We start from the raw sequence: 10843 nt of genomic DNA on the forward strand, positions 1-10843 counted from the left end.
AGGCAGGTTTGGCGCTGGACGAGGTCTTCGAAGAGTCGGCTGCGAAGGGGATGCAGGTTGAGCCCCGCCCTCCACAACAGTAGGAAAAGAGGCTCTCAGTCCCCGGAGTTCGGCCAGCAAACCCTCTTCGCGGCGTTGCTGTCCCGCTAGAAAATCTCTCATCAGCGTCACCATGTCCTGACCTGGTTCAGATGATGGCTCGGGCTTCTGCTCCCACTCTTCATCCTCATCTGTCTCCCATGCTGGGTCTGGAGCTCCTGCCCCCTCTGGCTGTCGATCACCGCCTTGTGATCGCAAACCTGTGCGCTTTGGTTGGCGAGAAACTTTCTTCCGACTTGCCATATCCCACTTCTGACACCAAATGTAGCGGGGCTCTCCCTCAAAAATATGGCGAAGTCAGATTTCAAGTGCTCAGGTGGATTTATTGTGCCAAACCAAAGTGCAAAAATAGTGTAACAGTGCAAAATATATACAGTGAGCAAAAAAGGTCCAAAAATCCAAAAACATATATTTACAGAGTTCCAACTATGAGTTCAACTTTAACTCGTTCTCTCTTTTAACTCTCTCTCTTTTACTCACTCTCTCTCACACTGTTTCCTTCTCTGATGTTGGGGACAGACTCACCCCCCAGCCAAGAGCGGCTCCCTTTATTCCTCACTTGCCCCTCCCACTGAGCAAAATAACTATATAATTCAAATCCCAAATAAACTGACAATAAACTGTTGTGGCCTCTTCCTACAACCTAATACATCATTAATTATATACACATGTTCAAAATAAAGCAATATAAACACATAGAATACCCGGTGTCACATGGTCAGCACCACGGCGCAAACAACGCGCATTTAAACTTCCCGGAAGTCCTGGCTCGGTTTCGACCCAACGCGACGCATCGGCGGAGCGCGGCTTCGTGACAAAACAGGAAACAATTGACGTGTGTATGCTTAGACTTAACCTAACGCGCGCAAGTGTGCACCCTTGGCGGATTAGTGACGGAGGAGTGCGGGGAAAGATGCGTGTGTAGCGTCTGATGCGAATGAATGAAACAGAGGGAAACGCGGGGAGCGGGGAATGTATGAGTGTGTGTTGGAAAGTGCGCGCGGGCATGACGACCGCGCGGTTGCTCAGCAAATAAGCGGCGACACCAGTTAAAGACGGACTGGCTCCGTCACAGTGGAAAACAGAGCATCTCACAAGCTAACAAGGCTAACATGCTAACAGGGCAAAAGCCTTCGCCTCCAAGCCGAACGCCTTCCCTCGTGTGGAGTCTCCAGGCCCTGCCTGAGGGGAGTGGCCTCCTGCCTGAGGGGAGTGGCCTCCTGCCTGAGGGGAGTGGCCTCCTGCCTGAGGGGAGTGGCCTCCTGGCTGAGGGGAGTGGCTCAACTATTATGGATGAATTACGGGAGCTGAAAGCCGAGATAGTGACACTGCCGACGAAGAACAAACATGTTTTATATATAGCTCTGGCAATACTTCTCTATGTACATGAGTTTCTCTTATGAATCACGTTAAAATGATTTTGAACTGCAGAGTGCACAGTCTGAGTCACTGTGAAACCATGTGAGATCTCATGGGTTCAGCCATGTTCCTGTATTTCAGAGATGACAAGCCACAGTTTTCCTAATTTGGGGCGGAGGTTTTTACCACAGTGAATAATGCTCCTGACTCTGTCCTCATAATGTAAACACTCCCACAACAGACTGTGCTCTCTGCTTAAGACATTTTAATGGACGGAGACAAGTTAAAGGTGCATTATGTAACTTTTCAGGTAGAGGGCACACCACCTGCATGTCCCCATTGAAATGTTTTTTCTGGAATTTTCCTCATTACAGCCCTTTCATTTTCATATCTCTATGAAGTTAGAGGGCCATGTTACAGGTCAGATCTGTGGAGATCCATCTTTTTTTCAATGCATTGTTTTGCAATAAAAGCATCTATGATTTAACAAATAGTGAATAGGTTTAATGCCATTATTGAACATTCCAGGCATCACAAATGTTACATAGTTTACCTTTAAAATGCACTTTAAGGTGATATTTTGTACACAAATTTGACATCAACATTAATGCATCAGTATTATCACTTCTGGGATCTCAAAGTAGCTTTAAATTGCATTACTCACTCCTCATGTGTGGGTTGTGAATAGCTCATTGTTGCAGCTGCCTTGAGGTTAACTAATGGAAACTTGGCAGTCAATCTTCTATATTGGACTCTCCAATCCAATAACATTCAGTGAGGATATAAAAATATAAACGTCATTGAATTGACCAATCGTTTCTGTCACCAAACTGACACTTGACACAGTAATGCATCTTTAAAACATTTTACATTGCGGGGGATATAACTGTGTACATACTGTGGATTCTTTATCAGCTGCAGTGTTAATAATTGACCACTAGGGGCACTTTGGGCACAGACTTAAAGCGAAGATTCTGCACATTTGTTTCCCTTGCTCTCTCTTTTGACTGAAGTAGCTCACACAAAGCCCCGTGATGCTGTGCAATACTGTCTGTTCCTGAAACACGATATACTCTTTATGTCCCAGCAGTGTGTTTGATGTCATCTGGCCTGGTTTGGTCCTGAGCAGCTCCTGTTGGCCTGGGCTGCCCTCTCCTCCGCTCGGCTGGCTCCGCTGGAATGTGATGATCGTGGCCGGGACAAAGCCGTGCATTCATGCCTTCCCTCATCCCACTGTGGAAGCTTCGGAGTGGGAGCCTGGATCACAGACACAGGGGAGTCCAGCCACCCCTGTCCTGTCCAACAAGCACAGGCCTCCACCAGCAGCTCATTTCTGTCAGAGTGCAAAGTTTTTGAACACTTTATAAACCTTATTTTTTCTCATAATTTAGCTGTTGTTTCATTTGTTTTTCCTGTAGTTTATAGTTTCAATTCAATTCAACAATGATGTATTAGTCCAATGGTCAGATCCAAAATAAAGGGGCCATATCTAAGCTTTATATTTTGGTATGATAGACTTTTCTGAGTTTAAAACACCCAAAACACACTTTTTTACAGGTCCATCTCCGGTTTAGGTCATATAACTCGTATCAGATAATGATTTAAACTATTCTGTTGTATTTATATATTGTTATACTGTCTCATAACAGTCTTTTTCACCATTTCCGCCTCAACTATTTGACTAAAATTCACCCTAAAACTTGTATGAACATAATAAACACACAATTGTGATTTCAAATTATTGTTTGAAATCTGAGGATTTGAGAAATGTTCAATAAGTATTTACTGTATCAAAGCAGAGCCTCACAGTGAGCCACAATATGCAAAATAATCCTCATGTTACCTTCTTGTCTATCTGTCCACTTTCAATAGTATCCATTTTCCAGCTTTAATTTCATAATTAAATAAAGTGCAGATGGCACACTCAACTCTGCAAAGGTTTTTCCACAATAAACTTAATATACTTCAGAATAAGTAAGTAAATAAGAGGTCCATTCTAAAAAAGTCAGAGCTCCAAACATTAGTGACAAAAGTAATACAGTTATCATTTGTTTCAGTTGGAATAGTCTTTTTGAAGATGGGAGGCAAGTTTTTACTCTAACAATGTTAAAAATATCAGCACTCTTCTCTTTTAAAGTACATTTACATGATAATTTATGTTTTTATATGTTTGTATTGTGATTTTAATGCATCTTTTCCTGTTCTGTAAAGCACCCATGGCTTAGTTTGTAATTTAATATATTGTATTTATTCAATCACAAACCTCGGCCTGGTATCATCAGTCTCCATGGAGATAGATAAGTTTAATGCTCTACTTGGGAACAAAGAAAGGTTATTCATTTATTATTTAAGGGTAAAATACACGCTACAACTTGAAGACCTTTATTCAACCAGCCTGTGTATTTAAATAAACCAATATATCTTATGATCAGCATCAGTGTACAATTGTTCAACATCAGATGAGCGAAAGCAGAGTTTGTTTTGTTTGTTCTTGTGTCCAGGTGTGGTCGCCCTCCTCAAAGATCCACATCCACAATTCATGAGAGGAAACTGAATCTATCGCTAACGGTGTGTGTGCAAAGGGTAAGAAGTGCACCAGAGCATAACGAGCCATCTAAAGAGTGGAGCAAATCATAGTTGATCTATTAAGAGGCAATGGAGTGAGAGTGGCGTGATATAGATTAAGGAAAGAGAAGTAATGGATGTCTCTGACTGGCCCACTGCAGAGGTCAGAGATAAATGGCAGGATTTATGTTTGACGTTGTGGTGGATATGGAAAAATGTAAGTGGATGAACGGGAGGATGTGACTTCCTGGTACTGTAAAGAGCTGAAGATGACGCCGTGTGTCAGTGGAGTTATCGTGTTTATGTTGTGCAAGGATCAGATTTGATAGGTGACATTTTCCTATATTGAAAATATTATAGACATGTAGAGGGCAAAAATGTACATTGTTGCTGCCATATTATCAGTTTGGCTGGCATGGATTGGTTATTTATTTTATTTATTTTATTTATTTTATTTATTTTATTTATTTTATTTATTTTATTTATTTTATTTATTTTATTTATTTTTTTTATTTTATTTATTGTCGGTGTAATCCCTCATTCGTCCAGGCGTGTTCCATAGTAGAAAAAGCTTCAGTTGTAGTCATCTGGACTCAGTTTGAAAAAGTAGACGTTTCGACTCTCATCCAAGAGTCATTGTCAATAACAGAATTTAGATCGAGAACTCCGATATTAATACTGTTCTGTGGTAAGACCCACCCATTGGGCGGAGCCTTCCTGAAGTAGAAAGAGTTGTTGGTTTCAACAGAAACTCCCCCCTTGTATCTACCGAGCTAGCCTATTCAGAATCTTAATGGGCTGTTAAAACCTCTTTGTCTTAGTGAGACCCTGGCTCAACCACCCTGAGTACCTGATTAGCATTTGAATGCCCTGGTCCTTTACCTTTCCAGGGGTTCAGTAACCCATTATAGATAACAGGAAGATTAAACCTAAGCCCTCCATTTCTGTTTAAAGAAGGTCTTTCTTTTTTAACAAAAATAGCTTCCTTGACTCCTCTTTCAAACCATCTTTTCTCCCTGCTTAAAACCTTCACCTCACCGTCTTCAAACGAGTGATTAGAGGCTTCAAGATGGAGATGCACGGCACTCTGTGGACCTGAACTAGTATTTCTTCTGTGCTGATAAAGCCTCTTGTGTAGAGGCTGTTTCGTCTCACCTATGTAACGTTCTTTACAGCTTTCTTCACTGCATTGGATCGAATAAACTACATTGCTCTGTTTTTGAGTCGGCAATTTGTCCTTTGGGTGAACCAGTTTTTGTCTTAAAGTGTTGCCTGGTTTAAAATAAACAGGGACTTGGTGTTGTCTAAAAATTCTCTGCAGTTTTTCCGACAGGCCAGACACATAAGGGATAGAAACACCCTTCCTTCTCTGTTCAGTTTCCCTTTTGTCCTGCTTCTTGGTTCTCTTCACTCTGTTGAGAGCCCAAGCGGGGTAACCACAGGCTGAGAGGGCATTACGGACATGTTTTTCCTCTTTCTTCTTGCCCTCTGAGCTGGTGGGCACACCTTGAGCTCTGTGTTGTAAGGTTCTGATCACACCCAGCTTGTGCTGTAGTGGGTGGTTGGAACCAAAGAGCAGATACTGGTCCGTGTGTGTAGGTTTCCTATATACTTCTATTTGGAGTTTCCCGTCCTCTCCTCTGATCGTGGCACAATCAAGAAAGGCCAAGCGATTCTCCTTAGCGTCTTCTCTTGTAAACCTGATATGTGGGTCCACAGCATTGATGTGATCAGAGAAGGTTTCCAGCTCTTGTTTCTTGATTGTTACAAAAGTATCATCGACATAGCGGAGCCACAGTTTTGGGGCTATGCCTGAGAATGAGGACAGTGCCTTCTTCTCAAAGTGCTCCATGTCCAGGTTGGCCACTATGGGAGAGACGGGCGAGCCCATGGCACAGCCATGAATCTGTCTGTAAAATTGTCCCCGGAATTGAAAGTAAGTGGTGTTCAGACAGATGTCCAACAGTTTACATATGTGTTCAGGTGTCAGTTTGGTCCTTTCCTGTAGGGTGGTGTCTTCCTGCAGTCTGGTCCTCACCGCTGCTACTGCATCAGAGGTCGGGATGCAGGTGAACAGGGACACCACATCATATGAAACCATGAGGTCATCTGGGTCCAGTTGGAGATGTTTCACTTTATCCACAAAGTTGTGCGTGTTATCCACATGATGTACCGAATTCCCCACAAGCGGAGCCAATATAGTTGTTAAATGCTTGGCCACATTGTAGTTGATTGAATCTGTGCTGCACACTATGGGTCTGAGTGGAACCTCATTTTTGTGTATTTTTGGAAGGCCATAAATGCAAGGCATGGCTTCACCAGGATACAGTCTGTAATACAGAGGCCGGTCTATCGCTTCCTCTTTTTCCAGCCTTTGTAAACAGTCTATCACTTTCTTCTTGTAACCACTGGTCGGATCTCTTTTCAAGCGCTCGTATGTGGTCGTGTCCTCCAGGAGGGTGTGGACTTTGGCTTCGTAATCAGCTGCGTTGAGAATCACAGTGCAACGTCCCTTGTCTGCTGGGAGGATGTTGATACTATGATCTTTTTCCAGTGCTGAAAGTGCTTTTCTCTCTTCAGCTGTGATATTTGAAGGCGGTGGTTTGGCACTCTTCAGGGTCGCTGTGACACGTAACCTCAGGTCTGCAGCCTCCGATTCAGTCATTTTGTTGTTTCTAATTGCCGTTTCAGTGGCTGTGATGTAGTCCTCTGTAGGGATGTGTTTAGAGGTGACAGAAAAGTTGAGCCCTTTAGAGAGCACCTCCTTTTCTGCCTGTGTCAGAACACGATCTGATAGGTTCTTAATCCAATTGTTTTTGCTGGTCGCTAATTTGTCTGTCTCAGTCCTAATGTCTAGCTCGACCTCACCTGCATTCTTTTTGTTCAAAAGAATGTTGAACTTCTTGATTTGGCGTTCTTTGCTCTTCCTGTGCTGTGCTTCTTGTGCTGTCTGTGTAAACTCCAGCACTCTTTTGAAAGCTTCTTCAGGGAGTATGCTGGTTAATTTCTCCTGTAAAGTTCCTGTTCTGCCTTTCAATTTATCAATTCTGACGTTGTTTTCCTGGATCCTTTCACTGAGCATCTGCATAAGGCTCCTTCTTCAAATCTTCTCTGCTCTGTGTCCTCTGACCGGTGATTTGATCTGCAGGCTCTTCGGGATCGTGTTGTTCTGTCTGCATCTAAGATTGAACCCCAAGTGATTCCTGTTGTCTGCTAGTTTCCTGGCTACAGATTCGAGTTCCCGAACTAAATCCAAGGTTTTAGGCCCAAAATTCTTGGAAATATGTCGGTGTAATCCCTCATTCGTCCAGGCGTGTTCCATAGTAGAAAAAGCTTCAGTTGTAGTCATCTGGACTCAGTTTGAAAAAATAGACGCTTCGACTCTCATCCAAGAGTCATTGTCAATAACAGAATTTAGGTCGAGAACTCCGATATTAATACTGTTCTGTGGTAAGACCCGCCCATTGGGAGGAGCCTTCCTGAAGTAGAAAGAGTTGTTGGTTTCAACAGAAACTCCCCCCTTGTATCTACCGAGCTAGCCTATTCAGAATCTTAATGGGCTATTAGAAACCTCTTTGTCTTAGTGAGACCCTGGCTCAACCACCCTGAGTACCTGATTAGCATTTGAATTCCCTGGTCCTTTACCTTTCCAGGGGTTCAGTAACCCATTATAGATAACAGGAAGATTAAACCTAAGCCCTCCATTTCTGTTTAAAGAAGGTCTTTCTTTTTTAACAAAAATAGCTTCCTTGACTCCTCTTTCAAACCATCTTTTCTCCCTGCTTAAAACCTTCACCTCACCGTCTTCAAACGAGTGATTAGAGGCTTCAAGATGGAGATGCACGGCACTCTGAGGTCCTGAACTAGTATTTCTTCTGTGCTGATAAAGCCTCTTGTGTAGAGGCTGTTTCGTCTCACCTATGTAACGTTCTTTACAGCTTTCTTCACTGCATTGGATCGAATAAACTACATTGCTCTGTTTTTGAGTCGGCAATTTGTCCTTTGGGTGAACCAGTTTTTGTCTTAAAGTGTTTCCTGGTTTAAAATAAACAGGGACTTGGTGTTGTCTAAAAATTCTCTGCAGTTTTTCCGACAGGCCAGACACATAAGGGATAGAAACACCCTTCCTTCTCTGTTCAGTTTCCCTTTTGTCCTGCTTCTTGGTTCTCTTCACTCTGTTGAGAGCCCAAGCGGGGTAACCACAGGCTGAGAGGGCATTACGGACATGTTTTTCCTCTTTCTTCTTGCCCTCTGAGCTGGTGGGCACACCTTGAGCTCTGTGTTGTAAGGTTCTGATCACACCCAGCTTGTGCTGTAGTGGGTGGTTGGAACCAAAGAGCAGATACTGGTCCGTGTGTGTAGGTTTCCTATATACTTCTATTTGGAGTTTCCCGTCCTCTCCTCTGATTTTATTTATTGTATTTATTTTATTTATTTTATGTATTGTATTTATTGTATGTATTGTATTTATTGTATTTATTTTTGATATCATTATTATTTTTTTCATTATTACAGACTTTATAACAAACACTGTTAGCCCTGAACACTCGCAATACTGACCTAACCATGTGCAATTCCGTCATATGTGCAATTACTGTGAAATTCATCTGCAATCTATGTGCTGTCGTGAAACATATTCATGTGCAATTACTGTCGTGATCACATGCAATGGTATTTATGTATTTATTTATTTGTCTATGGGAGTTTTTGTTTATAGGAGATCTTCTACTGAAAGTGTTTTTCAGACTTCCTATAAGTGATCTGTTCTTCTGTATCTACCTCTGTATCTACCTGCGTTGCAACAATGAAATTTCCCCATGTGGGACAATAAAGGAATATCTTATCTTATCTTAACTTATTATTATTCGTTGAAATATTTTTTTAAATTCAAATTCTGAATCATTGCCTGGATCAAGAGATGGAGCTATTCTATCGTTGCAGGATGGGGTTAAAAAAACAACTCCATCATAAGAAAATATAGTTATATAGTTTATTAATGCTTTTCAAATGTGTTAAGACTAAAGAACGATATGTTTCAATAGGATGTGTTCACGCTGTAGTTTCTGGTGATGTCTTGATCTGAGATGGAGCCACTTTTCACTGGACTTTGCTATAAAACATTTAAACAGGAAATTGTGACTAAGAACTCATTGTATCACAACAAAAAACATTTTCTGCATTTTAGCTGCGACACTCCCGCCCACCACCAGAATGAAATGTGATTGGCCGAGGGAACGCAAGCGAGATTTAATCGTTTTGGCCAAATAACGTCACAACTACAGAAGAAAAGACTTTAGACGTTAGACTGTGAAGACACTACAGTAATGTAACTGCCATACAACACAGAAGAAGAAGAAGAAGAAGAAGAAGACAAAGAAGAAGAAGAAGATGAAGATGAAGATGAAGAAGAAGAAGAAGAGGATGAAGAAGAAGAAGAAGAAGACGAAGACGAAGAAGAAGAGGATGAAGAAGATGAAGAAGAGGATGAAGAAGAAGACGAAGAAGAAGAAGATGAAGAAGAAGAAGAAGATGAAGATGAAGATGAAGAAGAAGAAGAAGAAGAAGAGGATGAAGAAGAAGAAGAAGAAGACGAAGACGAAGAAGAAGAGGATGAAGAAGATGAAGAAGAGGATGAAGAAGAAGACGAAGAAGAAGAAGATGAAGAAGAAGAAGAAGAAGATGAAGAAGATGAAGAAGATGAAGAAGATGAAGAAGATGAAGAAGAAGAAGAAGAAGAAGATGAAGAAGAAGAAGATGAAGAAGACGAAGAAGAAGAAGAAGACGACGAAGAAGAAGAAGAAGAGGATGAAGAAGAAGATGAAGAAGAAGAAAACGAAGACGAAGAAGACAAAGAAGAAGAAGAAGATGAAGATGAAGAAGAAGAAGAGGATGAAGAAGAAGAAGAAGAGGATGAAGAAGAAGAAGACGAAGACGAAGAAGAAGAAGACGAAGACGAAGAAGAAGAGGATGAAGAAGATGAAGAAGAGGATGAAGAAGAAGAAGACGAAGAAGAAGAAGATGAAGAAGAAGAAGAAGAAGAAGAAGAAGAAGAAGAAGACGAAGAAGAAGAAGACGAAGAAGAAGAAGAAGAAGAAGAAGAAGATGAAGAAGAAGAAGAAGAGGATGAAGAAGAAGAAGAAGAAGAAGACGAAGACGAAGAAGACAAAGAAGAAGATGAAGATGAAGAAGAAGAAGAGGATGAAGAAGAAGAAGATGAAGATGAAGAAGAAGAAGAAGAAGAGGATGAAGAAGAAGAAGAAGAAGATGAAGACGAAGAAGAAGAAGAAGAAGAGGATGAAGAAGATGAAGAAGAGGATGAAGAAGAAGACGAAGAAGAAGAAGATGAAGAAGAAGAAGACGAAGACGAAGACGAAGACGAAGACGAAGAAGAAGAAGAAGAAGATGAAGAAGAAGAAGAAGACGAAGAAGAAGAAGACGACGAAGAAGAAGATGAAGAAGAAGAAGAAGAAGAGGATGAAGAAGAAGAAGAAGAAGATGAAGATGAAGAAGAAGAAGAGGATGAAGAAGAAGAAGAAGAAGAAGACGAAGACGAAGAAGACAAAGAAGAAGAAGAAGATGAAGATGAAGATGAAGAAGAAGAAGAAGAGGATGAAGAAGAAGAAGAAGAAGACGAAGACGAAGAAGAAGAAGAAGAAGAAGAGGATGAAGAAGATGAAGAAGAGGATGAAGAAGAAGAAGAAGAAGAAGATGAAGATGAAGAAGAAGACGAAGACGAAGACGAAGACGAAGAAGAAGAAGATGAAGAAGATGAAGAAGAAGAAGAAGAAGATGAAGAAGAAGAAGAAGATGAAGAAGAAGG

Source organism: Eucyclogobius newberryi, unplaced genomic scaffold (genome assembly GCF_026437365.1).
Source record: "Eucyclogobius newberryi isolate DKJ021-1_F unplaced genomic scaffold, fEucNew1.0.hap1 SCAF_20, whole genome shotgun sequence".
NCBI lineage: Eukaryota > Metazoa > Chordata > Actinopteri > Gobiiformes > Gobiidae > Eucyclogobius > Eucyclogobius newberryi.